General features: G+C 50.2%; 1 protein-coding gene and 1 non-coding gene across 2 annotated transcripts in view; both read left to right on the top strand.

The window, feature by feature from the left end:
- LOC147089687 (NACHT, LRR and PYD domains-containing protein 3-like) overlaps window positions 1–27738 on the top strand; it is an 89317-nt gene that overhangs the window by 8501 nt on the left and 53078 nt on the right. The window lies entirely within an intron of this gene.
- trnaf-gaa (transfer RNA phenylalanine (anticodon GAA)) lies at window positions 423–494 on the top strand. Its single transcript has one exon. It is a non-coding gene; the product is annotated as a tRNA-Phe (tRNA).

The following is a 27738-nucleotide window of genomic DNA, read 5'->3' as shown; positions in this document are numbered from 1 at the left end:
GTGTGAGGAACTAAGAACCGCGGGCATTTTCACTTCTGTGTGGGGCTCAGCACCATACCTGCAGCTGAAGATTGAACTTGATTTGGCTCGTGATCAGTGCGGCTCAGTGAGACTTCGGCCCGTCTCTCCCTTCACATCCCATCAGTGTGGAGAAAAGAACAGGGAATTTTACACATGTGTTGTGCTCTGTAACTTTATTTGAACATTTCATTGCATTTCACGCTGTGTCCAACACGGCGAGGTCCCCTGTGCTGTGTCAGCTTTGTATCTTTATTTACACTCCAGCTTTACATTAACACAACCTGAGCTCCGAGATCTGGTCGGGTCACATTGCCCGAAGTGAGGAATGAGCGAGAGGGGCAATTCCAGCCGGGGTTAGAAAATGCTCCAAAAGAACGACAGAATACTGCATTTGATGTGAAGCCGAAAAGCTCAGTTGGGAGAGCGTTAGACTGAAGATCTAAAGGTCCCTGGTTCGATCCCGGGTTTCGGCAGGTTTTAGTTACTTTCTGTCTCCTTCACTACAAGAGGAGCGAATCAGGAGAGATTTTACGCCCCTGATGCCGCGTTTCCCAAAAGAATGGGAGTGAAACCACATCGCACGTGCTGGATCCGGCTCCAACCGGCCGCTGCAGGTTCGAATCCAGTCGGGGTCCCGCCGTCTGCTTTTATTCCAGGACAGTGTTTGAGGGAGTGGCTGTGGTGCGATAATAAATTTTAGAATGAGGTTTGTTAGACCATAGAGCAGTCTTTCTGTTACTTTGGATTTACACTCTGCCCAGTTGTATATACGAACAGTTAACAATGTTTAAGCGATGTGGTGTGCTCAATGTTTGTGCAGTAACTCGGTCACCCAATGTGAGCCTGAAAGACAATCTCTCCAGCCTGGGTTCGAGCCTGGCCAACTGGAGCATTGTGGCCGGATAGCTCAGCTGGTGAGAGCGTGGTGCTAATAACGCTCAAGGTCACGGGTTCGATCCCCGTACGGGCCCGGGTTACAGGGCCTGCTCTGTGACTTAGGGTCAGAAACAGGATCATTGCCTGGGTTACAGGGAACGTTCTCTGTGACTGATGGTCAGATAGAGGATCATTGCACGGGTTACAGGGACAGCGCTCTGTAACAGGGGGTCAGAAACAGGAACATTTCCCGGGTTACAGGTGCCACCCTCTATGATTGAGGGTCAGAAACAGGATCTTTGCCCGGGTTACAGGGGCCACGCTCTGTGACTGAGGGAACTCTGCTCCATTCAGCACACGGCCCGCAAGCGCGACTGCTCAGCCCGAGTTTAGATCAGAGCGAGGGAGGGAGGGGCTTCACAGTGTCACAGCTCTGGTTTGTAACTCCGCAGAGAAACGGAGGGGAGATTCCTGTCAGCATCAGCTCCCGGGAAATGTGCTGAACTGGCTCACAATACAGGGGCTGGTCCGGGGGTGGAGGGTTAGGTGGATTAATCTGAACCCGGGGAATAAGCTGAACCAGCTCACAATACAGGGGCTGGTCCAGGGGTTGAGGTCGTGGTGGGTTCATCCGGACCCGGGGTATGAGCTGGACCAGCTCACAATACAGGGGCGGGTCCGGGGGTTGAGGTCGTGGTGGGTTCATCCGGACCCGGGGAATAAGCTGAACCAGCTCACAATACAGGGGCTGGTCCGGGGGTGGAGGGCGTGGTGGGTTCATCAGGTCCTGGGGATTGAGCTGAACCGGCTCACAATACAGGGGCTGGTCCGGGGTGGAGGGCGCGGTAGTTTCATCAGGTCCCGGGGAATGAACTGAACGGGCTCACAATACAGGGACAGGTCCGGGGGTGGAGGGCGCGGTGGGTTCATCAGGTCCTGGGGAATGAGCTAAACCGGCTCACAATACAGGGGCTGGTCCGGGGGTGGAAGGCGCGGTGGGTTCATCAGGTCACGGGAAATGAACTGAACGGGCTCACAATACAGGGACTGGTCCGGGGGTGGAGGGCGCGGTGGGTTCATTGGCACTTTGGACAGAAAATGGCACATTTCCGCCCAGAGCAGCGAAAATGGGGAACACTCAGGCGTCTGGAATTCTACTGTGAGGAAAATCTCCAAATTTAATACACAGCCCCGGAATTGAGGGTTTGGAGAGAGGAGTGAGTTAGAATGAAAATAACAGTGAGATCAGACAGTGATTTACCCGGGGTGGATGGACCCAGTGAGATCAGACAGTGTGTAACCCGGGGTGGATGGACCCAGTGTGATCAGACAGCGTGTAACCCAGGGAGGATGGGCCAAGTGAGATCAGACAGTGTGTAACCCGGAGAGGATGGGTCCAGTGAGATCAGACAGTGTGCAACCCCGGGAGGATGGGCCCAGTGAGATTAGACAGTGTGTAACCCAGGGAGAATGGGCCAGTGAGATCAGACTGTGTGTAACCCAGGGAGGATGGGCCAGTGAGATCAGACTGTGTGTAAGCCGGGGAGGATGGGCCCAGTGTGATCAGACAGTGTATAACCCGGGGAGGATGGGCCGAGTGTGATTAGACAGTGTGTAACCCCGGGAGGATGGGCCCAGTGAGATCAGACTGTGTGTAACCCGGGGAGGATGGGCCCAGTGTGATCAGACAGTGTGTATCCCAGGGAGGATGGGTCCAGTGAGGTCAGACCATGTGTAATCTGGGGAGGATGGGCCCAGTGAGATCAGACAGTATGTAACCCGGGGAGGATGGGTCCATTGAGTTCAGACAGTGTGTAACCCGGGGAGGATGGGCCCAGTGAGATAAGACACAGTTTATGCCGGGGGGAATGGGCACAGTGAGATCAGACAGTGTGTAACCTGGGGAGGATGGGCCCAGTGAGATAAGACAGTGTGTAACCCGGGGAGGATGGGTCCAGTGAGGTCAGACTGTGTGTAACCTGGGGAGGATGGGCCCAGCGAGATCAGACAGTGTGTAACCCGGGGTGGATGGGCCCAGTGAGATCAGACTGTGTAAACCGGGGAGGATGGGTTCAGTGAGTACAGACAGTGTGTGACCTGGGGAGGATGGGCGCAGTGAGATCACACGGTGTGTAACCCGGGGAGGATGGGCCCAGTGAAATCAGACAGTGTGTAACCCGGGGAGGGATGGGCCCAGTGAGATCAGACAGTGTGTAACCCGGGGAGGATGGGCCCAGTGGGAACAGACCATGTGTAATCTGGGGAGGATGGGCCCAGTGAGATCAGACAGTATGTAACCCGGGGAGGATGGGTCCAGTGAGTTCAGACAGTGTGTAACCCGGGGAGGATGGGCCCAGTGAGATCAGACACAGTTTATGCCGGGGGGAATGGGCACAGTGAGATCAGACAGTGTGTAACCTGGGGAGCATGGGCCCAGTGAGATCAGACAGTGTGTAACCAGGGGAGGATGGGCCCAGTGAGATCAGACAGTGTGTAACCCGGGGAGGATGGGCCCAGTGTGATCAGACAATGTGTAACCCAGGGAGGATGGGCCCAGTGAGATCAGACAGTGTGTAACCCGGGGAGGATGGGCAACGTGAGATCAGACAGTATGTAACCCGGGGAGGATGGGCCCAGTGAGATCAGACAGTGTGTAACCCGGGGAGGATCGGCCCAGTGAGATCAGACGGTGTGTAACCCGGGGAGGATGGGCCCAGTGAGATCAGACAGTGTATAACCCGGGAAGGATGGGCCCCATGACATCAGGCAATGTGTAACCCGGGGAGGACGGGCCCAGTGAGATCAGACAGTGAGTCACCTGGCTAGGATGGGCCCAGTGAGATCAGGCAGTGTGTAACCCGGGGAGGATCGGCCCAGTGATATTAGACGGTGTGTAAACTGGGGAGGATGCGCCCAGTGAGATCAGACGGTGTGTAACCCGGGGAGGATGGGCCCAGTGAGATCAGACAGTGTGTAACCCGAGGATGATGGTCCCAGTGAGATCAGGCAGTGTGTAACCAGGGGAGGATGGCCCCAGTGAGATCAGGCAGTGTGGAATCCGGGGAGGAAGGGCCCAGTGAGATCAGACAGTGTGTAACCCGGGGAGGATGGGCCCAGTGTGATCCGACAGTGTGTAACCCAGGGAGGATGGGCCCAGTGAGATCAGACAGTGTGTAACCCGGGGAAGATGGGCCCAGTGAGATCAGACAGTGTGTAACCCGCGGAGGATGGCCCCAGTGAGATCAGACACTTTGTAATCCGGGGAATATGGGCCCAGTGAGATCAGACAGTGTGTAACCCGGGGAGGATGGCCCCAGTGAGATCAGACATTGTGTAACCCGGGGAGGATGGGCCCAGTGAGATCAGACAGTGTGTAACCCGGGGAGGATGGGCCCAGTGAGATCAGACAGGGTGTAACCCGGGGAGGATGGGCCCAGTGCGATCAGATAGTGTGTAACCCGGGGAGGATGGCCCCAGTGAGATCAGACAGTGTGTAACCCGGGGAGGAAGGGCCCAGTGAGATCAGACAGTGTGTAACCCGGGGAGTATGGCCCCAGTGTGATCAGACAGTGTGTAAGCCCGGGAGGATGGGCCCAGTGAAATCAGACAGTGTGCAACCCGGGGAGGATGGGCCCAGTGAGATCAGACAGTGTGTTATCCGGGGAGGATGGGCCCAGTGAGATCAGACAGTGTGTATCCCAGGGAGGATGGGCCCAGTGTGATCAGACAGTGTCTAATCCAGGAAGGATGGGCCCAGTGAGATCAGACAGTGTGTAACCCGGGGAGGATGGGCCCAGAGAGAATAGACAGTGTGTAACCCGTGGAGGATGGGCCCAATGAGATCAGGCAGTGTGTGTAATGATGCCAGCAAATAGTGATGTTATTTGCCTGTTTGATTATCATGCCTTACCAGCATAATTGCATGTATTGATTGCTTATGCCTGACCAGCAGAGGGCATGTGACCGAGACAAGCATGGCAGTTGAGTTTAGTTTCAGTTTCGTTCTAGATGCATCACGAGCTTGATGTCTCCTGTAAATGCTGTATAAAGAGTTGAACAGACTTTAGATTAAAAGACATTCTCTTTCATAAATGTCTCGTCATTGAACCCACAAAGAAATCAATACATGGTGTCAGAAGTGATTGAAAGAGATGAAGAGGAAACATCTGAAGTTAAATCAGCTCTCCACAGATTAGCAAGCCAAAAGAGAACATCGTTACTTACCATTAGAGAATAGCTAACGAAGTGAAAAATGGAAGGTTTACTCCCACCGGCGAAGCTTCACTTGACAGGTAATGTGGCTGAAAATTGGAGAAGGTTCAAACAACGTGTGGGGTTGTATTTATCAGCAATCGGAGCTGACGAGAAAAGTAATAAAAGGAAATCGTCACTGTTCTTACATGTCGTGGGTGATGAAGCGCTGGAGGTGTATAATAACTTCACATTCGCTGCTGATGGAGACAAAATGAAGCTAGAGAAATTAATGGAACAGTTTGAGGCCTACTGCATACCTAAACGTAACGTGACATTTGAGAGGCACAGATTTTTCACGTGTACCGAAAACGGGTGAGCCTATTGATCAGCATGTGACTGAACTGAGAAACAGAAGCAAATCGTGTGAATTTGGGGGACTGACAGACTCGCTGATAAAAGACAGACTGGTGTGTGGTATTCCGGATAATGGTCTAAGGGAAAGACTGCTAAGAGAGCAAGATCTAGACCTGGGAAAAGCCATAGCACTGTGTAGGGCTACAGAGACTGTGAAGTTGCAGGCAAAGGAGCTGTTCAGTGACAATAGCTGCAACGTGGATGCAGTGAGAAAGAACGGATACAAACCGTTTAACAAAACGAGCGCCAATGTGAAAAAAGAGGCGTGGCCAGCAAACAAAAATGAAAGGGACAATCAAAAGTCATGTAGTCGATGCGGTACACAGCATGCACCAAGAAAGTGTCCAGCATATGGTAAAACATGCAATAGTTGCAACAAAAACAACCATTATGCCCGTTGCTGTAAGAACCAAGTGCAACAAAGCAAGGTCCATACAGTAGATGAAAGCGAGATAGAGGAGTTCAATGTAGATCTTGTGTCTGAAAACAAAGAAGAAAAAAGAGACTGGATGTTGACACTAAAAGTGAATGACATACACATTCCATTTAAATTGGATACTGGAGCACAAGTTAATGTGATATCAGAGACTGATTTTAAGAATATTAGACCCAGACCAAAGATACATGGAATCAAAGTGAAAGTGACAGGATACACAGGTACTGATATACCAGTGAAAGGAAAATGCATTGTCAAAGTAACACACAAGGACAGAGAGCACACGCTAGCATTAATCGTGGTGCCAAAGGATGTGCAAGCCATACTAGGTTTAAAAGCCTGTGCGAGACTGAACCTGGTAAAGAGAGACCTCATTGTGGAAAGCGAAGGAGAGACAGTCTATGATGAACTGAATGTTGCGTACACACCGGGTAAGCTGATGTATACAGCAGACATGTTGTCCAGAGCTGTTGACCCAGGAGAGCCCGCAAACACAGTGAAAAGACTGATGTACAAGGCAAAAGACAGTGGAACTAACTTCTACCAAAGCATGCTTGTATACCGCACAACGTCGCTCGAGTGTGGTAAGCCACCAGCCCAACTCCTGATGGGACGTCGGCTAAGGTCAAACCTACCCATCCCGGAGAACCTCCTGAAAACAAAAGAGGGGGAGAAAGTGAGGAAGTTCAAAGAACAACAGAAAGAAAAGCAAAAGTACTACTATGACAGAGGCGCACAAAACCTACCTGAACTCCACACTGGTGACCAAGTAAGGTTCAAAGACAAAACAAACAGATGGACTCAGAAGGGAACTGTCCTGAGTGAAGTTCAACCAAGATCATACACCATTCAGACAGATGAGGTTGCTGTTCTGAGAAGAAATCGTCGAGATCCTCTCATGGGACCAGCCACAGCAGGTCAAGAGACTGATACTGTTGAACAACCTGATCACACAGCTGAGAACCAATCATCTGAGGCAACAACTCAGATTCAAGGACAATCAATCAGAAAATCCTCAAGACACGTGAAGCCTCCTGAGAGACTCATTGAGCAAATTTAAGGACTATTGTTAGAGAAGGAAGTAATGTTATCTTATTCTTTCTTCAAGTTCTAGTGTATTGACATATTTCATGTGAACACACAAAGCAAGGTTAAAAAACCTTGATCATGATAATGATAATGTAAGTTCATTAAGTGTTACAGTTAAAATGCAGATTAATACAAAGAAAACATGTTGTTAGTTAAAAGTAAAATACTTTTGTTTTAAGAAAGGGAGATGTAATGATATCAGCAAATAGTGATGTTATTTGCCTGTTTGATTATCATGCCTTACCAGCATAATTGCATGTATTGATTGCTTGTGCCTGACCAGCAGAGGGCATGTGACCGAGACAAGCAAGGCAGTTGAGTTTAGTTTCAGTTTCGTTCTAGATGCATCACTAGCTTGATGTCTCCTGTAAATGCTGTATAAAGAGTTGAACAGACTTTAGATTAAAAGACATTCTCTTTCATAAATGTCTTATCATTGAACCCACAAAGAAATCAATACAGTGTGCAACCCGGGGAGGATGGGCCCAGTTAGATCAGACAGTGTGTAACCCGGGGAGGATGGGCCCCATGAAATCAGACATTGTGTAACCCGGGGAGGATGGGCCCAGTGTGATCAGACAGTGTGGAAGCCGGGGAGGATAGGCCCAGTGAGATCAGACAGTGTGTTACCCGGGGAGGATGGGTCCCGTGTGATCAGACAGTGTGTAACCCGGGAAGGGTGGGTCCAGTGAGATCAGACTGTGTGTAACCCGGGGAGGATGGGCCCGGTGAGATCAGACAGTGTGGAAACCGGGGAGGATGGGCGCAGCGAGATCAGACAGTGTGTAACCCGGGGAGGATGGGTCCAGTGTGATCAGACAGTGTGTAAGCCGGGGAGGATGGGTCCTGTGTGATCAGAAAGTGTTTAACCCGGGGAGGATGGGCCCAGTGTGAACAGACACTGTGTAACACGGGGCTGTAGGGACCAGTGTGATCAGGCAGTATGTAACCTGGGGAAGATGGGCCTGGTGAGATCAGGCAGTGTGTAACCCGGGGAGGATGGGCCCAGTGAGATCAGACAGTGTGTAACCCGTAGAGGATGGGCCCAGTGAGATCAGACAGTGTGTAACCTGGGGAGAATTGGCCCAGTGAGATCAGACAGTGTGTAACATTAGGAGGATGGGCCCAGTGAGATCAGACAGTGTGTAACCCAGGGAGGATGGGCAATGTGAGATCAGACAGTGTGTAACCCGGGCAGGATGGGCCCAGTGAGATCAGACAGTGTGTAACCCGGGGAGGATGGGCAACATGAGATCAGACAGTGTGTAACCCGGGAGGATGGGTCCAGTGAGATCAGACAGTGTGTATCCAGGAAGGATGCGCCCAGTGAGATCAGACAGTGTGTAACCTGGCGAGCATGGGCCCAGTGAGATCAGACTGTGTGTAAACCGGGGAGGATGGGCCCAGTGAGATCAGACTGTGTGTAACCCGGGGAGCATGGGCCCAGTGAGATCAGACACTGTGTTAGCTGGGGAGGATGGGCCCAGTGAGATCAGACAGTGTGTTAGCTGGGGAGGATGGGCCCAGTGAGAGCAGACAGTGTGTGACCCAGGGAGGATGGGCCCAGTGAGAGCAGACAGTGTGTAACCCGGAGAGAATTGGCCCAGTGAAATCAGACAGTGTGTAACATTGGGAGGTTGGGCCCAGAGAGATCACACAGTGTGTATCCAGGAAGGATGGGCCCAGTGAGATCAGACAGTGTGTAACCTGGGGAGCATGGACACAGTGAGATCAGACAGTATGTAACCCAGGGAGGATGGGCCCAGTGAGATCAGACATTGTGTAACCCGGGGTGGATGGGCCCAGTGAGATCAGACAGTGTGTAACCCGGGGTGGATGGGTCCAGTGTGATCAGACAGTGTGTAACCCGGGGAGGATGGGCCAAGTGTGAGCAGACAGTGTGTAACCCGGGGAGGATGGGCCAAGTGTGAGCAGACAGTGTGTAACCCGGGGAGGATGGGTCCAGTGATATCAGACTGTGTGTAACCCGGGGAGGATGGGCCCAGTGAGATCAAACAGCGTGTAACATTGGGAGGATGGGTCCTGTGAGATCAGACAGTTTTTAACCCAGGAAGGATGGGCCCCATGAAAGCAGAAATTGTGCAACCCGGGGAGGACGGGCCCAGTGAGATCAGACAGTGTGTAACCCGGGGAGGATGGGCCCAGTGAGATCAGGCAGAGTGTAACCCAGGGAGGATGGGCCCAGTGTGAACAGACAGTGTTTAATCCGGGGAGGTAGGGCCCAGTGTGATCAGGCAGTGTGTAACCTGGGGAAGATGGGCCCGGTGAGATCAGACAGTGTGTAACCCGGGGAGGATGGGCACAGTGAGATCAGACAGTGTGCAACCCGTGGAGGATGAGCCCAGTGAGATCAGACAGTGTGCAACCCGGGGAAGATGGGCCCAGTGAGATCAGACAGTGTGTAAGCTGGGGAGAATTGGCCCAGTGAGATCAGACAGTGTGTAACCCGGGGAGGATGGGCCCAGTGAGATCAGACAGTGTGTAACCCAGGGAGGATGGGCAATGTGAGATCAGACAGTGTGTAACCCGGGGAGGATGGGCCCAGTGAGATCAGACAGTGTGTAACCCGGGGAGAATGTGCTCAGTGAGATCAGACAGTGTGTAACCCTGGGAGGAATGGCCCATTGAGATCAGACACTGTGTTAGCTGGGGAGGATGGGCCCAGTGATATCAGACAGTGTGTTAGCTGGGGAGGATGGGCCCAGTGAGATCAGACAGTGTGTGACCCGGGGAGGATGGGCCCAGTGAGAGCAGAGAGTCTGTAATCCGGGGAATATGGGCCCAGTGAGATCAGACAGTGTGTAACCCGGGGAGGATGGGCCCAGTGAGATCAGACATTGTGTAACCCGGGGAGGATGGGCCCAGTGAGATCAGACAGTGTATAACCTGGGGAGCATGGACCCAGTGAGATCAGACACTTTGTAATCCGGGGAATATGGGCCCAGTGAGATCAGACAGTGTGTAACCCGGGGAGGATGGGCCCAGTGTGATCAGACAATGTGTAACCCGGGGAGGAGGGGCCCAGTGAGATCAGACAGTGTGTAACCCGGGGAGGAGGGGCCCAGTGAGATCAGACAGTGTGTAACCCGGGGAGGAGGGGCCCAGTGAGCTCAGGCAGTGTATAACCCGGGGAGGATGGGCCCAGTGAGATCAGACAGTGTGTAACATTTGGAGGATGGGCCCAGTGAGATCAGACAGTGTGTAAACCGGGGAGGATGGCCCCAGTGAGATCAGACAGTGTGTAACCCGGGGAGGATGGCCCCAGTGAGATCAGACAGTGTGTAACCCGGGGAGGATGGGCCCAGTGAGATCAAACAGTGTGTAACCCGGGGAGGATGGGCCCAGTGTGATCCGACAATGTGTAACCCAGGGAGGATGGGCCCAGTGAGATCAGACAGTGTGTAACATTGGGAGGATGGGCCCAGTGAGATCAGACAGTGTGTAACCCGGGGAGGATGGGCCCAGTGAGGTCAGAGAGTGTGTAACCCGGGAAGGGTAGGCCCAGTGGGATCAGGCAGTGTGTAACCCATGGAGAATGGGCCCAGTGAGATCAGACAATGTGTAACACGGGGAGGATGGGCTCAGTGAAATCAGACAGTGTGTAACCCGGGGAGAATGGGCCCAGTGAGATCAGACAATGTGTTAGCTGGGGAGGATGGGCCCAGTGAGATCAGACAGTGTGTGACCCGGGGAGGATGGGCCCAGTGAGATCAGACTGTGTAACCCGGTGAGGATGGCCCCAGTGTGATCAGACAGAGTGTAACCCGGGGCGGATGGGTCCAGTGAGATCAGACAGTGTGTAACCCGGGGAGGATGGGCCCAGTGAGATCATACAGTGTGTAACCCGGGGTGGATGGGCCCAGTGAGATCAGACAGTGTGTCTCCAGGAAGGATGGGCCCAGTGAGATCAGACAGTGTATAACCCAGGGAGCATGGACCCAGTGAGATCAGACACTTTGTAATCCGGGGAATATGGGCCCAGTGAGATCAGACAGTGTGTAACCCGGGGAGGATGGGCCCAGTGAGATCAGACATTGTGTAACCCGGGGAGGATGGGCCCAGTGAGATCAGACAGTGTATAACCTGGGGAGCATGGACCCAGTGAGATCAGACACTTTGTAACCCGGGGAGGAGGGGCCCAGTGAGATCAGACAGTGTGTAACCCGGGGAGGAGGGGCCCAGTGAGATCAGACAGTGTGTAACCCGGGGAGGAGGGGCCCAGTGAGCTCAGGCAGTGTATAACCCAGGGAGGATGGGCCCAGTGAGATCAGACAGTGTGTAACATTTGGAGGATGGGCCCAGTGAGATCAGACAGTGTGTAACCCGGGGAGGATGGCCCCAGTGAGATCAGACAGTGTGTAACCCGGGGAGGATGGGCCCAGTGAGATCAGACAGTGTGTAACATTGGGAGGATGGGCCCAGTGAGATCAGACAGTGTGTAACCCGGGGAGGATGGGCCCAGTGAGGTCAGAGAGTGTGTAACCCGGGGAGGGTAGGCCCAGTGGGATCAGACAGTGTGTAACCCATGGAGAATGGGCCCAGTGAGATCAGACAATGTGTAACACTGGGAGGATGGGCTCAGTGAAATCAGACAGTGTGTAACCCGGGGAGAATGGGCCCAGTGAGATCAGACAATGTGTTAGCTGGGGAGGATGGGCCCAGTGTGATCCGACAATGTGTAACCCAGGGAGGATGGGCCCAGTGAGATCAGACAGTGTGTAACCCGGTGAGGATGGCCCCAGTGAGATCAGACAGTGTGTAACCCGGGGCGGATGGGTCCAGTGAGATCAGACAGTGTGTAACCCGGGGAGGATGGGCCCAGTGAGATCAGACAATGTGTTGTAATGATCAGTAACCTGTCATTCTGGAATGGTACACTATGTGGTGCTGTTTGTATATAAGAGTGGGCTACCCACAATGCACCAGGCAACCCACAAGGTAGCAGTCAAGATGGATGCCTTTACAGATACTGTACCTAGTCCACATGTGCTCAATAAAGTGTCTAGCAAAAGCTAGATGTTCCTAATAAAAACGAATAGTTATTAATGAACATAACATGGTACCAGGATTGGTAAGATCTGTTGAATATTGTGCAACGCGACATGGAGAATTTGAAGCCACCAGAGCGTTTGAAACTCACAGGAAATATCGACTACAATTGGCAGACTTTTAAACAACAATTCGAACTCTACATTGCTGCCATCGGGTACGGTACGAAGCCAGACGCAAGGAAAATAGTGTTGCTGCTCACGGTTGCAGGCCCACAGGTGATAGAGGTATTTAAAACATTTCTATTTAATCCAGAGCAGAACAGAGAAAAATTAGATGATGTGCTAAAGAAGTTTGATACACATTGTTCTCCCAAAAAGAATGAAACCTATGAAAGGTACATCTTCCATTCTCTGACACAGCAGCAAAATGAGACTTTTGATAGCTTTATGACTGATCTGAAACTGAAAGCACAGACATGTAATTTCTCTGAGCTGAAAGCATCCATGATTCGTGACCAGATTGTGTTTGGTATTCATGATAAAAAATTCAGGGAACGTCTGTTGAGAGAAACCGAACTAACATTGGAGATTGCTGTGAAAATATGCCAAGCCAGCGAGCTAGCTCAAAAGCACGCGAAGACTTTCAGTGAAATCAATAATGATGCGATTGTAATGAGTGATAATGCTGCTGTCGGTGCTGTGTCCTACAAGGGGAAGAAACGTCGGCAGAACAGAAATGGAAAGCAATCGGAGGATGAAATTTTTAATTGTAAACGCTGTGGTTTCAGACACCAGTTAAGACAATGCCCAGCGTTTGGAAAAATGTGCACAAAGTGTAATGGAAGGAATCACTTTGCCAAACAACGCTTTTCAAAAGTAAAAACAAAGAAAGGGCAACGAGTTAATGTGATTGAGGACACTGATTTAAGTGAGACATGTTTTGTAGGAATTGTGTCATGTGACAATATCAAAAAGGATACAGAAAATGTGCAGCCCTCAGGAATAACAATGCTGAACATAAAGTTAATGCAGTAGAAGAGAACAAATGGATGATCCCACTGCAGGTAAATGGAGCATTAGTTACATTGAAACTAGACACTGGGGCAAAAGCAAACTTAATCAGTATGAGTGACATTAACAATATGAAAGAAAAGCCCAAAATACAGAAAATGTCAGTACTACTGTGATGCGCTATCAATTACCCAAAAGACTGAGGTTAAGCGAGTAACTAACAGGCTTTTATTAACAAGAGAATGAAGGTGTGCCTCGAGTGGTCGACCAGTCCAGAATACAGAGGGACTGTGGAGCAGTCACCTTTATACCTGGACTTGTGGGAGGAGTCAGCCGAGGCATGTACAGACATGTACACAGTGGAATACAAACACCCATACAGGCAGGTATAACAGTGGTTTACCACATTCACCCCTTGTTTAAAAATGAGTCCGGCGGGGTGAAGTGTATTAAAAGTTTGTGTATTGGAGTCTCTCCGGAGGTCTTGTCTGCCGCTGTGATCGACGTGGCGACGGCAGGGGTAGTGAAGCTTCCGGTGTCGAGTGCCGCGTAGGCTGGGGCACTGGTGTGTAGTCCTCGTGGGTGTCGAGCGGGTCGCGGGGCCCAGGCATGCCGTCTGCTGGGGTTGGATATTGGATCGTGGGGGGGGTGGTAGTGGGTAGTGGGTTACTGGGGCCCCGGAGGGTGCGAGGTCTCGTATGGAGACTGTGTCCTCCCGCCCATCCGGGTACGCAATGTAAGCATACTGGGGGTTGGCGTGGAGGAGGTCGACCCTCTCGACCAGGGGGTCCGTTTTATGGGTCCTCATGTGTCTTCTCAGTAGGACCGGCCCTGGGGACGTCAGCCATGGCGGTAGCGATGTCCCCAATGTGGACTTCCTTGGGAAGACAAACATTTTCTCATGAGGGGTGGCGTTAGTGGCAATGCAGAGCAGTGACCGAATAAAGTGGAACGCATCGGGGAGCACATCCTGCCAGCGGGAGGTCAGAAGGCCCCTAGACTTTAAGGCTAGCAGGGCGGCCTTCCAACCTGTCGCATTCTCTCTTTCCACCTGTCCGTTCCCCCGGGGGTTGTAACTGGCGGTCCTGCTTGTGGCAATACCCCTAGCGAGCAGGTACTGGCGGAGTTCGTCGCTCATAAACGATGAGCCCCGGTCGCTATGGATATAGCTGGGGAAACCGAACAGGGTGAAGAGGTCGTTCAGACATATAATGACCGTGGCAGTGGTCATGTCTGGGCAGGGGATGGCGAACGGGAAACGGGAGTACTCATCAATAATGTTGAGGAAGTACACATTGCGGTCGGAGGAGGGGAGAGGCCCTTTAAAATCAACGCTCAGCGCTCGAAGGGGCGAGTGGCTTTTATCAGGTGAGCCCTGTCTGGTCTAAAAAAGTGCGGTTTGCACTCAGCGCAGACTTGGCAGTTCCTGGTCATGGTCCTGACCTCCTCAATGGAGTAAGGCAGGTTGCGGGCCTTGATGAAGTGGAAGAACCTGGTGACCCCCGGGTGGCAGAGGTCATTGTGGAGGGCCCGCAGTCTATCGATCTGCGCGCTGACGCAGGTGCCACGTGATAGAGCATCCGGGGGTTCATTGAGCTTCCCGGGCCGGTACAAGATCTCGTAATTGTAGGTGGAAAGTTTGATTCTCCACCTCAAGATCTTCTCGTTTTTGATTTTGCCCCTCTGCTTTTTGTTAAACATAAAAGCAACTGAACGCTGGTCAGTGAGCAGGGTAAATCGTTTTCCGGCCAGGTAGTGCCTCCAATGACGCACAGCCTCCACAATAGCCTGGGCCTCCTTCTCAACAGCGGAGTGTCTGGTCTCCGGGCCATGGAGGGTTCGTGAAAAGAAGGCCACGTGTCTCCCTGTCTGATTAAGGGTAGCAGCCAGGGCAAAGTCGGACGCGTCGCTTTCCACCTGGAAGGGGATGGATTCGTCCACTGCGTGCATGGTGGCTTTGGCAATGCCTTCCTTGATACGGTGGAAGGCTAAGCGGGCCTCTGCTGTCAAGGGAAAAGAGGTGGACTTGATCAGCGGATGGGCCTGGTCCGCATAGTGGGGGACCCACTGGGCGTAATAGGAGAAAAACCCTAGGCACCTCTTCAGGGCCTTGAGGCAATGGGGCAGTGGGAGTTCCATAAGGGGACGCATCCAGTCGGGGTCGGGACCGATGACTCCGTGTTGCACAACACAGCCAAGGATGGCGAGGCGGGTTGTGCGGAATATGCACTTCTCCTTGTTATACGTCAGGTTCAGGAGTTGGGCGGTGCAGAGGAATTTTTCGAGGTTTGCGTCATGGTCCTGCAAGTCATGGCCGCAGATGGTCACATTGTACAGATATGGGAAAGTGGCCTGCAACGCATTTTGATCGACCGTCCGGTCCATCTCCCTTTGGAAGATGGAGACCCCGTTGGTGACGCCAAAGGGAACCCTAAGGAAGTGATAGAGACGGCCGTTTGCCTCAAAGGCAGTATACTGGCGGTCCTCAGGGTGGATAGGGAGCTGGTGGTACGCTGATTTCAGGTCAATGGTCGAGAAGACGCGGTACTGCGCGATCTGGTTGACCATATCAGCTATGCGGGGGAGTGGGTAAGCATCCAGCAGGGTGTAGCGATTTATTGTCTGGCTGTAGTCGATGACCAAGCGCTGCTTCTCGCCGGTCTTAACGACCACAACCTGGGCTCGCCATGGGCTGGTGCTGCCCTCAATAATCCCCTCCTTCAGGAGCCGCTCCACTTCAGTTTTAATGAAAACCCTGTCCCCGGCACTGTATCGCCTGCTCTTTGTGGCGATGGGCTTACAGTCGGGGGTGAGGTTAGCAAAAAGTGGGGGGGGGGTGACTCTGAGTGTGGAGAGGTTGCACCTGGTGCGCGGTGGGCAGTTTGGAAGCTGCTGGCTGTGGACTGTGAGTGGGGGGAGGGGTCCACCATACGCCATCGTAACACTTTTAAGGTGGCACTGAAAATCTAACCCCAGTAGAACGGCAGCGCAGAGGTGGGGCAGGACCAGAAGTTTAAAATTATCGTACACAGTCCCGTCTACTAAGAGTGTCACCGCGCAGTAGCCGCCAATGTCCGCCGACTGGGACTCGGAGGCCATAGAAATCCGATGGTGCACAGGCAGGACTGGGAGAGAGGAACGCCGCACTTGGTCGGGGTGGATGAAGCTCTCCGTGCTCCCAGAGTCAAAAAGGCAGGTTGTTTCATGACCATTTACCTTAATGTCCATTGTGGACCGGGCCAGTTGGTGCGGTCTCGCATGGTCCAGCGTAACGGAGGCCAGCGTAGGGGTCGGTGTGTCGCTGCGGGTATCAGATGAGGCGGTGTTGGGGGCCTGCTGCGTCCCGGCTGGCGTCCAAGATGGCGGCGTCCATGATCCCCATGTGGCTGGAGACGTCCAAAATGGCTGCTGTTCCGGTGGTTCGCACATGGCTGGGGAGGCCCAAGATGGCGGCCCGCACGGCCCACACGCGGTGCTGCTGTGGTTCGGGGTGGCTTTGGCCCTGCAGACGCTGGCGTAGTGTCCCTTCTTCCAGCAGCCTGAGCAGATCACATTTTTCACCGGGCAGCGCGCTCTGGGTTGTTTGGCCTGGCCACAGAAGTAGCATTTCTGACCTTGGGACACTGCTGCGGTAGTTGGGCCGTTGCTGGGATGCGGCTGGGGTGGCACGGCGCTATGAGACGGTCCTACCGTGTCCCAGGCTGTCATTCCCCGCGGCGTCCACGGTGCAGAGGAGTAGGCATCCATGCCCCGGTAGGCTGCGTCCAATGATAGCGCGAGTTCAGAGGCCTTGTTGAGGTCGAAGTCACTCTGCTCCAACAGTCGCTGTCGGGTGTAATTGGACCTGTGGCCCGCTACAAAAGCGTCCCGGATGAGTTCCTCTGTGTACACAGCGGCCTTTACATCCTTACAACCACAGGCCCGGCCAAGCACAGACAGTGCCTGAAGGTATTCCTCGGTCGGTTCCCCAGGTTGTTGTTTACGACTCCCCAGGAGGTGCCTGGCGTACACCTCGTTCACTGGGCGCGTGTACTGGTCCTTGAGTAGCTTGAGAGCAGCCGTGTACGAGGTCGCATCCTGGATGACCGAGTACGCTCGGTGGTTCACTTTGGAGGTCAGGACATCCAGTTTGTCCTCATCCGATTTGACCGTTGCAGCGGAGGCAATCAGGAATTTTTCAAAGCACCTAAGCCAGTGAGCAAACTTGGTGGATGCGTCCGCCTCCCGATGGTCTAAGTCCAGGCATGCTGGTGTGAGGATCTTCTCCATTATAAAAAATCTTGTTAATAAAATTGATGCGCTATCAATTACCCAAAAGACTGAGGTTAAGCGAGTAACTAACAGGCTTTTATTAACAAGAGAATGAAGGTGTGCCTCGAGTGGTCGACAAGTCCAGAATACAGAGGGACTGTGGAGCAGTCACCTTTATACCTGGACTTGTGGGGGGAGTCAGCCGAGGCATGTACAGACATGTACACAGTGGAATACAAACACCCATACAGGCAGGTTTAACAGTGGTTTACCACATACTGAAGGACTATAATGGACAGAAAATAGATAGCTTAGGTGTATGCAGACTTAAAGTTACAGTCAAAGACAAAGTGCATCATCTCATGTTTTCTGTTGTGGCTGAAGGACGTGATTCACTACTGGGTGACAAAGCTTGTGAGGACTTAGAACTGGTCCAGAGAGTCTACTGTATAAACTGTGCCATAAGCAGGCCAGATGACTCGGTGGATTCTGTAGTGAATAATTTCCAGGATGTGTTCAAAGGATTTGGAGTTCTACCATTCACTTACAAGAGCCAGCTAAATGAGGATGCTCAGCCAGTGGTACATGCTCCACGAAGAGTTCCAGCACCCCTGCGTGACCGGCTCAAGAATGAACTGGACAGAATGACCACACTTAGGAGTCATCAGGAAAGTCGAAGAGCCAACAGACTGGGTTAACTCCATGGTATGTGTAAAGAAAAAGAACAATGATCTAAGAATATGCATGGATCCAAAGGACTTAAATGCAAACATAAAACGTGAACACTACCAGATTCCCAAGCGAGAAGAAATCACCAATGAAATGTCAGGTGCCAGATACTTTACAAAGCTCGATGCCTCACAAGGATTTTGGCAACTAAAACTGGATGAAGAGAGCACCAAATACTGTACCTTCAACACACCATTTGGCAGGTATTGTTTCCTCAGAATGCCTTTTGGGATAATATCTGCATCTGAAATCTTTCATAGAGCGATGGAACACATAATTGAAGGTCTGGAAGGAGTTCGGGTCTATGTTGATGATATCATCATCTGGGGCTCCACATTGAAAGAACACAATGAGAGACTGACTAAAGTGCTACAGAGCATACGTCGGAATGCACTAAAGCTCAAAAAAGCCAAGTGTCAGTTTGGCGTCCAGGAAGTCACTTTCTTAGGAGATAATCTATCTGGTAAATGAATAGAGCCAGATATGGAAAAAGTAAATGCCATACTCAAAATGCCCCGACCCACTGACAAAAAAGGAGTGCTACGCATCATGGGGATGATAAACTTCATTGGAAAGTTCATTCCTAACTTGTCAGCCATGACAGCCTGTCTGCGAGACCTGCTACGTAAAACAAATGAGTTCACATGGACAGAAAGACATGAACAAGAGTGGATAAACCTCAAAACAGTGCTGACAACCACACCTGTACTCACCTTCTTTGACCCAACAAAAAGAATCAAAGTGTCAATGGATGCATCAAAAGATGGCCTAGGTGCGGTCTTGCTACAAGCAGAGGGTGAAGATTGGAAGCCTGTTGCCTATACCTCCAGGCCTATGACTGATACTGAGTGTTGATACGCCCAGATTGAAAAGGAATGTCTAGGCTTGGTAGTTGGACTAGAAAAGTTTCATGGCTACATATATGGACTTCCCACCTTCACAGTTGAGACAGACCACAGCCCACTGGTTTCCATCATAAAAAAGAACCTGAATGAGATGTCTCCAAGGATTCAACGACTCATGATGAAGCTGCAAAGAAATGACTTTGAACTGATGTGCGGGTTAGGTTGATTGGCTATGATAAATTGACCCTTAGTGTTAGGGGGATTAAATACGTGGGGTTACGGGGATAGAGTGGGATATGTGTTGGTGTAGGGGTTACGGGGATCGGGTGGGATATGTGTCGGTGCAGGCTCGATGGGCTGAAATGGCCTCTATCTGCACTGTGGGGTTTCTGTGATTCTGTGTGATCTACACACCAGGCAAATACATAGTGTTAGTAGATGCACTATCCCGAGCACCCACCATGTGAGCTCTACTGAAGAAGACGTGGATGTTCATGTGAGTATGGTCACTGCTGCGCTGCCCGTGTCAGACACAAAATCAAAGCAAATAGCAGAAGAAACAGTAAAAGATACAGTATTACAAACAGTAATAGAGAACATTCATCATGGTTGGCCAAAAGGTTCCTGTCCAAAATATTTTCACATAAGGTCAGAATTGAGTGTCGCAAGTGGTCTATTACTAAAACAGAACAGAATAGTCATTCCACAGGCTCTACGTCAAGACATGCTCAAAAGGATTCATGAGGGACACCTCAGAATTGAAAAATGCAAAAGGAGAGCAAGAGACACTGTTTATTGGCCTGACATAAATAAGGACACTGAGAACATGATAGGCAAATGTGAGACATGTCAGAAACACCAAAACAAACAAGCAAAGGAACCAATGATAGTAGCTGACATACCAACAGCACCATGGCAAAAGGTTGGTATGGACCTTATTCATTTAAATGGTAAAGACTATCTAATAGTGATTAACTACTATTCTAACTATCCTGAGATGGTGCTGCTCTCAATCACCACAGCAAGCAGTGTCATAATGCATGTGAAATCCATCTTCGCCAGACATGGAATTCCCAGGATTGCCGTTAGCGACAATGGTCCGTGCTTGAACTGTAAGGAGTTCGTGTCATCTGCAAACTTACTGAGGGGGCTCTGACCCAAATTTTCAGAACCTCTCTGGCCACAGGGGATGTACCAGAGGACTGGAGAACAGCTAATGTAGTACCATTATACAAGAAGGGTAGCAGGGATAAACCAGGGAATTACAGGCCAGTGAGCCTAACATCTGTGGTAGGGAAATTATTGGAAAAAATTCTGAGGGACAAAATTAGTCTCCACTTGGAGAGGCAAGGATTAATAGGGGATAGTCAGCATAGCTTTGTCAAGGGTAAATCATGTCTGACAAATCTGATTGAATTTTTCGAGGGGGTGACTAGGGAGGTGGATGAGGGAAATGCTGTGGATGTGGTTTACATGGACTTCAGTAAAGCTTTTGACAAAGTCCCGCATAGGAGACTGGTCAAGAAGGTAAGAGCCCATGGGATCCAGGGTGCCTTGGCGCGTTGGATCCTAAACTGGCTGAGTGGCAGGAGGCAGAGGGTGATGGTCGAAGGTTGCTTTTGTGACTGGAAGCCTGTGTCCAGTGGGGTACCTCAGGGATCGGTGCTGGGTCCCTTGTTGTTTGTGATCTACATAAATGATTTGGATGAGAATGTAAAAGGGATGATCAGTAAGTTTGCAGATGACACGAAAATTGGTGGGGTGGTAAATTGCAAGGGGGAAAGCCTCAGGCTACAGGACGATATAGACGGGTTGGTCAGATGGGCGGAAAAGTGGCAAATGGAATTTAACCCTGAAAAGTGCGAGGTGATGCATTTTGCATGGACAAATAAGGCAAGGGAATACACAATGAGTGGTAGGACCCTAGGAAGTACAGAGGGTCAGAGGGACCTCGGTGTACATGTACATAGATCTCTGAAGGCAGCGGAACAAGTAGATAAGGTGGTTAAAAAGGCATATGGGATACTTGCCTTCATTAGCCGAGGCATAGAATATAAGAGCAGGGAGGTTATGATGGAGCTGTACAAAACGCTGGTGAGGCCACAGCTGGAGTACTGTGTGCAGTTCTGGTCGCCTCACTATAGGAAGGATGTGATTGCTTTGGAGAGGGTGCAGAGAAGATTCACCAGGATGTTACCTGGGATGGAGCGCCTCAGCTATGAAGAAAGACTAAACAGGCTGGGGTTGTTTTCCTTGGAGCAAAGAAGGCTGAGAGGGGACCTGATTGAGGTGTACAAAATGATGAGGGGCATAGATAGGGTAGACAAAGAGGAACTTTTCCCCTTAGTAGGGGGGTCAATAACAAGGGGGCATAGATTCAGGGTAAGGGGCAGGAGATTTAGAGGGGATTTGAGGAGGAACTTTTTCACCCAGAGGGTGGTTGGAATGTGGAACTCAATGCCTAAAAGGGTGGTGGAGGCAGGAACCCTCACAACATTCAAGAAGCATTTGGATGAGCACTTGAAATGCCATTGCATACAAGGCTATGGACCAAATGCTGGAAAATGGGATTAGACTGGACAGGGATGGATGGGCGGCGCAGACACGATGGGCCAAAGGGCCTCTTTCTGTGCTGTAAAACTCTATGACTCTATAACAGTTTGCAGCACATTATGACTTTCAACACATCACATCCAGTCCTTTGTATGCTCAGTCGAATGGTAAGGCAGAGAAAGGTGTTCAAGTTCTCAAGCAGCTACTGAAGAAAGCGACAGAAAGCAAGTCTGATCCTTATCTCGCCCTGCTGAGCTACCGAGCCTCACCTTTAGACTCTGGTTCTTCACCTGCTGAACGCCTAATGGGTCACAAGTTGCGTACCACGCTACCCTGCTGTGCAAAAGAAAAGCAGAGTAAGGAACTGAGACAGTTACTTCAACTGTTAAAGCTGAAACAGAAATCATACTATGACAAGTCATCCAAAACTCTGAAACCATTGACAAGGGATGATGTTGTCAGGATTGAAGATCCAGATGCATGGAACAGGAAAGATACAGTTCTTGAGGAAGTAGGACGAAGGTCATACACTGTTAGAACTGAGGAAGGACAGATTCTCAGGAGGAACCACCGTTCCCTCCTAAAAACACAGGAGACTATCGAAGAGCAAATCGATGACAATGCCGCAACTGAATCTTGTCACTCACCACCAAAACAATCTAACACAAATACACATACAGGCTCTCATGAAAACACATCAGACTTACCTGTGCTGAGAAGATCCACACGTGAAGTAAAAAACCCTGATAGACTTAATCTTTGATTAAAAAGAAAACTACATTGAAAATGTATTGACTGTTGAAGATGTTCATGATGCTATGATTGATTGATATTGATTGATACTGATTTTGTTTAAGCTCAAAGAAAGGGGGATGTAATGATCAGTAACCTGTCATTCTGGAATGGTACACTAGGTGGTGCTGTATGTATATAAGAGTGGGCTACCCACAATGCACCAGGCAACCCACAAGGCAGCAGTCAAGATGGTTGCCTCTACAGATACAGTACCTAGTCCACATGTGCTCAACAAAGTGCCGAGCAAAAGCTAGCTGTTCTTAATAAAAACGATTAGTTATTAAAGAACATAGCCTGTGTAACCCGGGGAGGATGGGCCCAGTGAGATCAGACAGTGTGTAACCCGGGGAGAATGGGCCCAGTGAGATCAGACAGTGTGTAACCCGGGGAGGATGGGCCCAGTGTGATCAGATAGTGTGTAACCCGGGGAGGATGGGCCCAGTGAGATCAGACAGTGTGTAACCCGGGGAGGATGGGCCCAGTGTGATCAGATAGTGTGTAACCCGGGGAGGATGGGCCCAGTGAGATCAGACAGTGTGTAACCCAGGGAGGATGGGCCCAGTGAGATCAGACAGTGTGTAACCCGGGGAGGATGGGCCCAGTGAGATCAGACAGTGTGTAACCCGGGGAGGATGGGCCCAGTGAGATCAGACAGTGTGTAACCCGGGGAGGATGGGCCCAGTGTGATCAGATAGTGTGTAACCCAGGGAGGATGGGCCCAGTGAGATCAGACAGTGTGTAACCGGGGAGGATGGGCCCAGTGAGATCAGATAACGCCGGTTGCTCTAAAGCACAGAGAAATTGTATATTTCCATCCAGATTTCTGGTAATTTTTCAGAAGCCAAAGCGGGCAGGACGAGGATCTGAGGAAATGGAGAAAATGAAACAGAAATACTCGGCCCTGAACTTTTACTTCTCTGAAAAATTGGAGGAAAATTGTACACTACAATCCACTTCACAACATCAATATTGTTCTCATTTTCTGTTCTGTGGTAATTAGATCTCCCGGGAAGTGACGGAGTAATTGAGAAAGGTCCACAGCTGGCGTAAACATGGATTGTAGACTGAGGAACAACAGCAGGTGAAATAGCACAGGATTGTGAGAGCACCAACCAGAGAGAACCCTTGCGATTCAAAGAGCTTCTAGAGATCGACTGGGGAGAAAGGTCAGAGAGAGTCTCATTGACTCAGATACACACTGGCACTGGAGATGGACTGGGGAGAAAGGTCAGAGAGAATCCCATTGACTCAGATACACACTGGTTCAGGAGATGGACTGGGGAGAAAGGTCGGAGAGAGTCCCATTGACTCAGATAGACACTGGCCCTGGAGATGGACTGGGGAGAAAGGTCGGAGAGAGTCCCATTGACTCAGATAGACACTGCTCCTGGAGATGGACTGGGGAGAAAGGTCAGAGAGAGTCCCATTGCCTCATACACACTGGTCCTGGAGCTGGACTGGGGCGAAAGTTCAGGGAGAGCCCCATTGACTCAAATACACTGGTCCTGGAGATATACTGGGGAGAAAGGTCAGAGAGAGAACCATTGACTCAAATACACACTGGTCCTGGAGATGGACTGGGGAGAAAGGTCAGAGAGAGAACCATTGACTCAAATACACACTGGTCCTGGAGATATACTGGGGAGAAAGGTCAGGGAGAGTCCCACTGACTCAGATACACACTGGTCCTGGAGCTGGACTGGGGAGAAAGGTCAGAGAGAGTCCCACTGACTCAGATACACACTGGTCCTGGAGCTGGACTGGGGCGAAAGTTCAGGGAGAGCCCCATTGACTCAAATACACACTGGTCCTGGAGATGGACTGGGGAGAAAGGTCAGAGAGAGTCCCACTGACTCAGATACACACTGGTCCTGGAGATGGACTGGGGAGAAAGGTCAGAGAGAGTCCCATTGACTCAGATACACACTGGTCCTGGAGCTGGACTGGGGAGAAAGTTCAGGGAGAGCCCCATTGACTCAAATACACACTGGTCCTGGAGATATACTGAGGAGAAAGGTCAGAGAGAGTCCCATTGACTCAAATACACACTAGTCCTGGAGATATACTGGGGAGAAAGGTCAGGGAGAGTCCCACTGACTCAGATACACGCTGGTCCTGGAGATGGACTGGGGAGAAAGATCAGAGTCCCATTGACTCAGATACACACTGGTCCTGTAGACAGTATACAAAGGTTACAGGTTAATGCAGGAAATGGTGAGAATGGGACTGGGAGAGTCTGACCACTGAGCACAATTATCCAGCATGAGGCCGTGCAATGGGATGTGAAGTGAGATCAGTTTCTGTCTCTAAACACACAGTCACACTGAATCTTGTGTGTTGTAGAGTACAGGGATTTGATCTAAGAGGTGACTCCAGTCTGAGGCCGAGGCCAGTAGACTTTAACTATCTCCCCGCCCCCAGCACCAACTCAAAGAACTGACCTTTATGATGGCCATGATATCAGTATTATACTGCCTGTTAAGGTGATACCAGACATTCAATTATATTTCCTATCCAACTCTCTAAAGTCTTATAATTCTGAACTGGATGCTGGGTTTTACGAAAATGTATTTACTCTGATTCTTTTGCTGGATTTCACAATTGAAGTTGATTTACATGATTAATTTCTTCATAAACTGGTGATAAAATGATATATAAATCTTATATTTTAATAAAGATTTGTAAAATTGCAAACAGTTTATTATTTTGTGTGGTCACCTGATCCAGCTCCCTTCCTTGGCCGAGGGTTCTGTTTATTAAACTGAGAGAGGTGTTTGTCCCGATATTTTCTAGATTCCTTTCCCTGCTCGTTCAGCACAGTCCCCCGATTATCGTGGAGCCTAAAAACACCATGTTTCAGCTCTTCAAAGGCTGACTGGAGTTTCCAGAATTGTCCTTTACTGAAATTTTGTAACATTTCAGATGTGCAACGGCGACGATCGGATATTTCGCCATCAAGTTCAGTATATTGTGTAATTTAAATGGTTACTGTTAACAGTAACAGATTTAGATGGTTTAAGACAATCTGATTTTCAGCAGTCACAGGGTGTATCTCCAACAATGTGACTTTTATTGATGTATTTCTGTAGATGTGGCGCTGCTTAATGTTCTGTACAGCTGGAACTGACGGTGGATTCAGTAAATCCGCAGTGTCAGGTCTGGTGGTGTAAAAAATCCGTTATTGGAATCGCAGCTTCATGGTTAGAAACACTGGCTGAATGTTCAGGGTTAATGTTCTGAACTAAACTCCGAACATGTGATGTTGGTTTTGCTATTTCTGTGTTCAGTTATTTTCGGCAATCGAGTTCCTCTATTTCTAGATCGCAGCACAAGGGGCCTTGGCTCCAATTTATATCCGAAGGACTGTGAAACTTCAGTGTAAACTGCAGTCTATGTATTCGGTAGTCTAGCAGTAGGAACCAGTTGTTTCTGAGCAGTAGGTTATATAGATACATATATTTCGTAATACCTCCTCTTGCTATGATTTATTAACGCTTTGTTCTAAATTTGATAACACCTGTTTCAATACATTTTGTATAGAGAATATTGTTCCACGTTATTCGGTTCTGGGCACTGCTCCCTCGTAAGATATATTGGTCTTGGAGAGGATGCTGCACAGGTTCATTGGAATGACACCAGAGATAAAAGTGTTCAATTATGAGGACAGGTTGCGTAGACTAGGTTTTGTATTCCCCAGAAGATGAAGTGGTGATCTAATTGAGGTTTTTAAGATGATTAAAGGATTCGGTAGGGTGGATAGACAGAAATTATTTCCTCTGGTGGAGGAGTCTTGAACAATGAGGCAGAACCTTCAAATTAGAACTAAGCTCTAATGATGTCAAAGTATTTCTTCACAAAAAGGGTTGTGGAAAACTGGAACTCTCTCCCCCTAAAAGCTGTTGCGGCTCGGTCAATTGAAAATATCCAAACTGAGATTAGTAGATGTTTGTTAGGCATTAAGGGTTAACGAACTACAGCGCATGCATTGAGTGAAGACCCAGATCAGCCATGATCCTTGAATGGTGGAACAGTCTGAAGGGGCTGAATGGCCTCCTCCTGTCGCTATGTTCAGTTGTATTCCTCCCACCACTGGGGGCGATGTAGTGAACATTCCCGCTGTCCACCTTTTCCCAGGAGCGCAGTGAAAAGACATCCCAGTCCCTCTGCCTCAGTCTGAGCAAAGCCATGGAGATTGAGTTGTGATGAATTAAAAGCCTGCTCCCTCTCCAAGGAGAAACTAGACCGCGAGAGGCAGCGACAGCGACCCTCCGCTCAGCAAACTCCAGCCCGGCTTTCACACCGGGAGGCGGAGGGGGATTATCACGCAGGCGCAGTGATGTCACAGTCAGCCTGAAATATCAGAAACAACAACAGGAAATGCTGGAAAAACTCAGCAGGCCAGGCAACATCCGTGGAGAGAAAAAACAGAGTCAACGTTTCGGGTCGAACCCTTTTTCAAAACTGGAAAGGAAATAGATCGAAAGGCAGTGCTGGGAGAGAACAAAAGAAGTGAAGAGACATTAAGAGGTATTCAAAACGAGACGCGATGGTGATAGGACGAGTGGAGACAAAAGACGGCTCCAGATTAGGTGTGAGACGTTCTGGCAGAATGGGAGACAGCTGCCATGTGGGAGATCTGTTTCATTTCCTTTCCAGTTTTGAGAAAGGGTTAGACCCGAAACGTCGACTCTGTTTGTTCTCTCCACGGATGTTGCCTGGCCTGCTGAGTTTTTCCAGCATTTTCAGTTGTTTCGGATTTCCAGCATCTGCAGTATTTTGCTATCGTACTGAAATATCAGAAATAACAACAGAAAATGCTGGAAATACTCAGCAGGCCAGGCAGCATCCGTGGAGAGAGAAACAGAGTTAACGTTTCAGGTCTGGGACCCTTCATCAGAACTGGAAAAAACTGGAGATGTAACAGATATTAAGCAGGTGCAGAGACAGGGGTGGGGGGGGGCGGTTAGGAGGGGAGGAAGGAATTGAAAGAACACCCCGTACTATTGAAAGAGGCAGGAAAGATAAAATGTTGCAAATGGGAATGGCCTCTTACCCTCTCTAGATCTTATCATTGCTAACTGCCGACGTGACGTCGGCCGTCTCCATTTCTCTGCTCCCCTCACTCACTCCAACCTACCTCCCTCTGAACTTGCAGCACTCCGTTCGCTCCAATCCAACCCTAACATTATCATTAAACCTGCTGATAAGGGTGGTGCTGTTGTTGTTTGGCGAACCAACCTCTACCGTGCGGAACCTGAACGCCAACTCTCCAACACCTCCTCCTACCTCCGCCTGGACCATGACCCCACTAGCAAACATCAAGCCATTGTTTTCAAGCGTGTCACTGACCTCATCTCCTCTGGAGATCTTCCCTCCATGGCCGCCAACCTCATAGTCCCCCAACCCCGCACAGCCCGCTTCTACCTCCTTCCCAAGATCCACAAACAGGACTGCCCTGGTAGTCCCATCGTTTCAGCCTGTTCTTGCCCCACGGAACTTATCTCTTCCTATC

The sequence above is a fragment of the Somniosus microcephalus genome, unplaced genomic scaffold (genome assembly GCF_052327205.1).
Source record: "Somniosus microcephalus isolate GS21.2 unplaced genomic scaffold, FLI_Smic_1.0 unresolved_chr4, whole genome shotgun sequence".
In the NCBI taxonomy this organism is placed as follows: Eukaryota; Metazoa; Chordata; class Chondrichthyes; order Squaliformes; family Somniosidae; genus Somniosus; species Somniosus microcephalus.
Note: the sequence above shows the minus strand (reverse complement) of the source record. Positions and strands in the feature narration are given on the sequence as shown.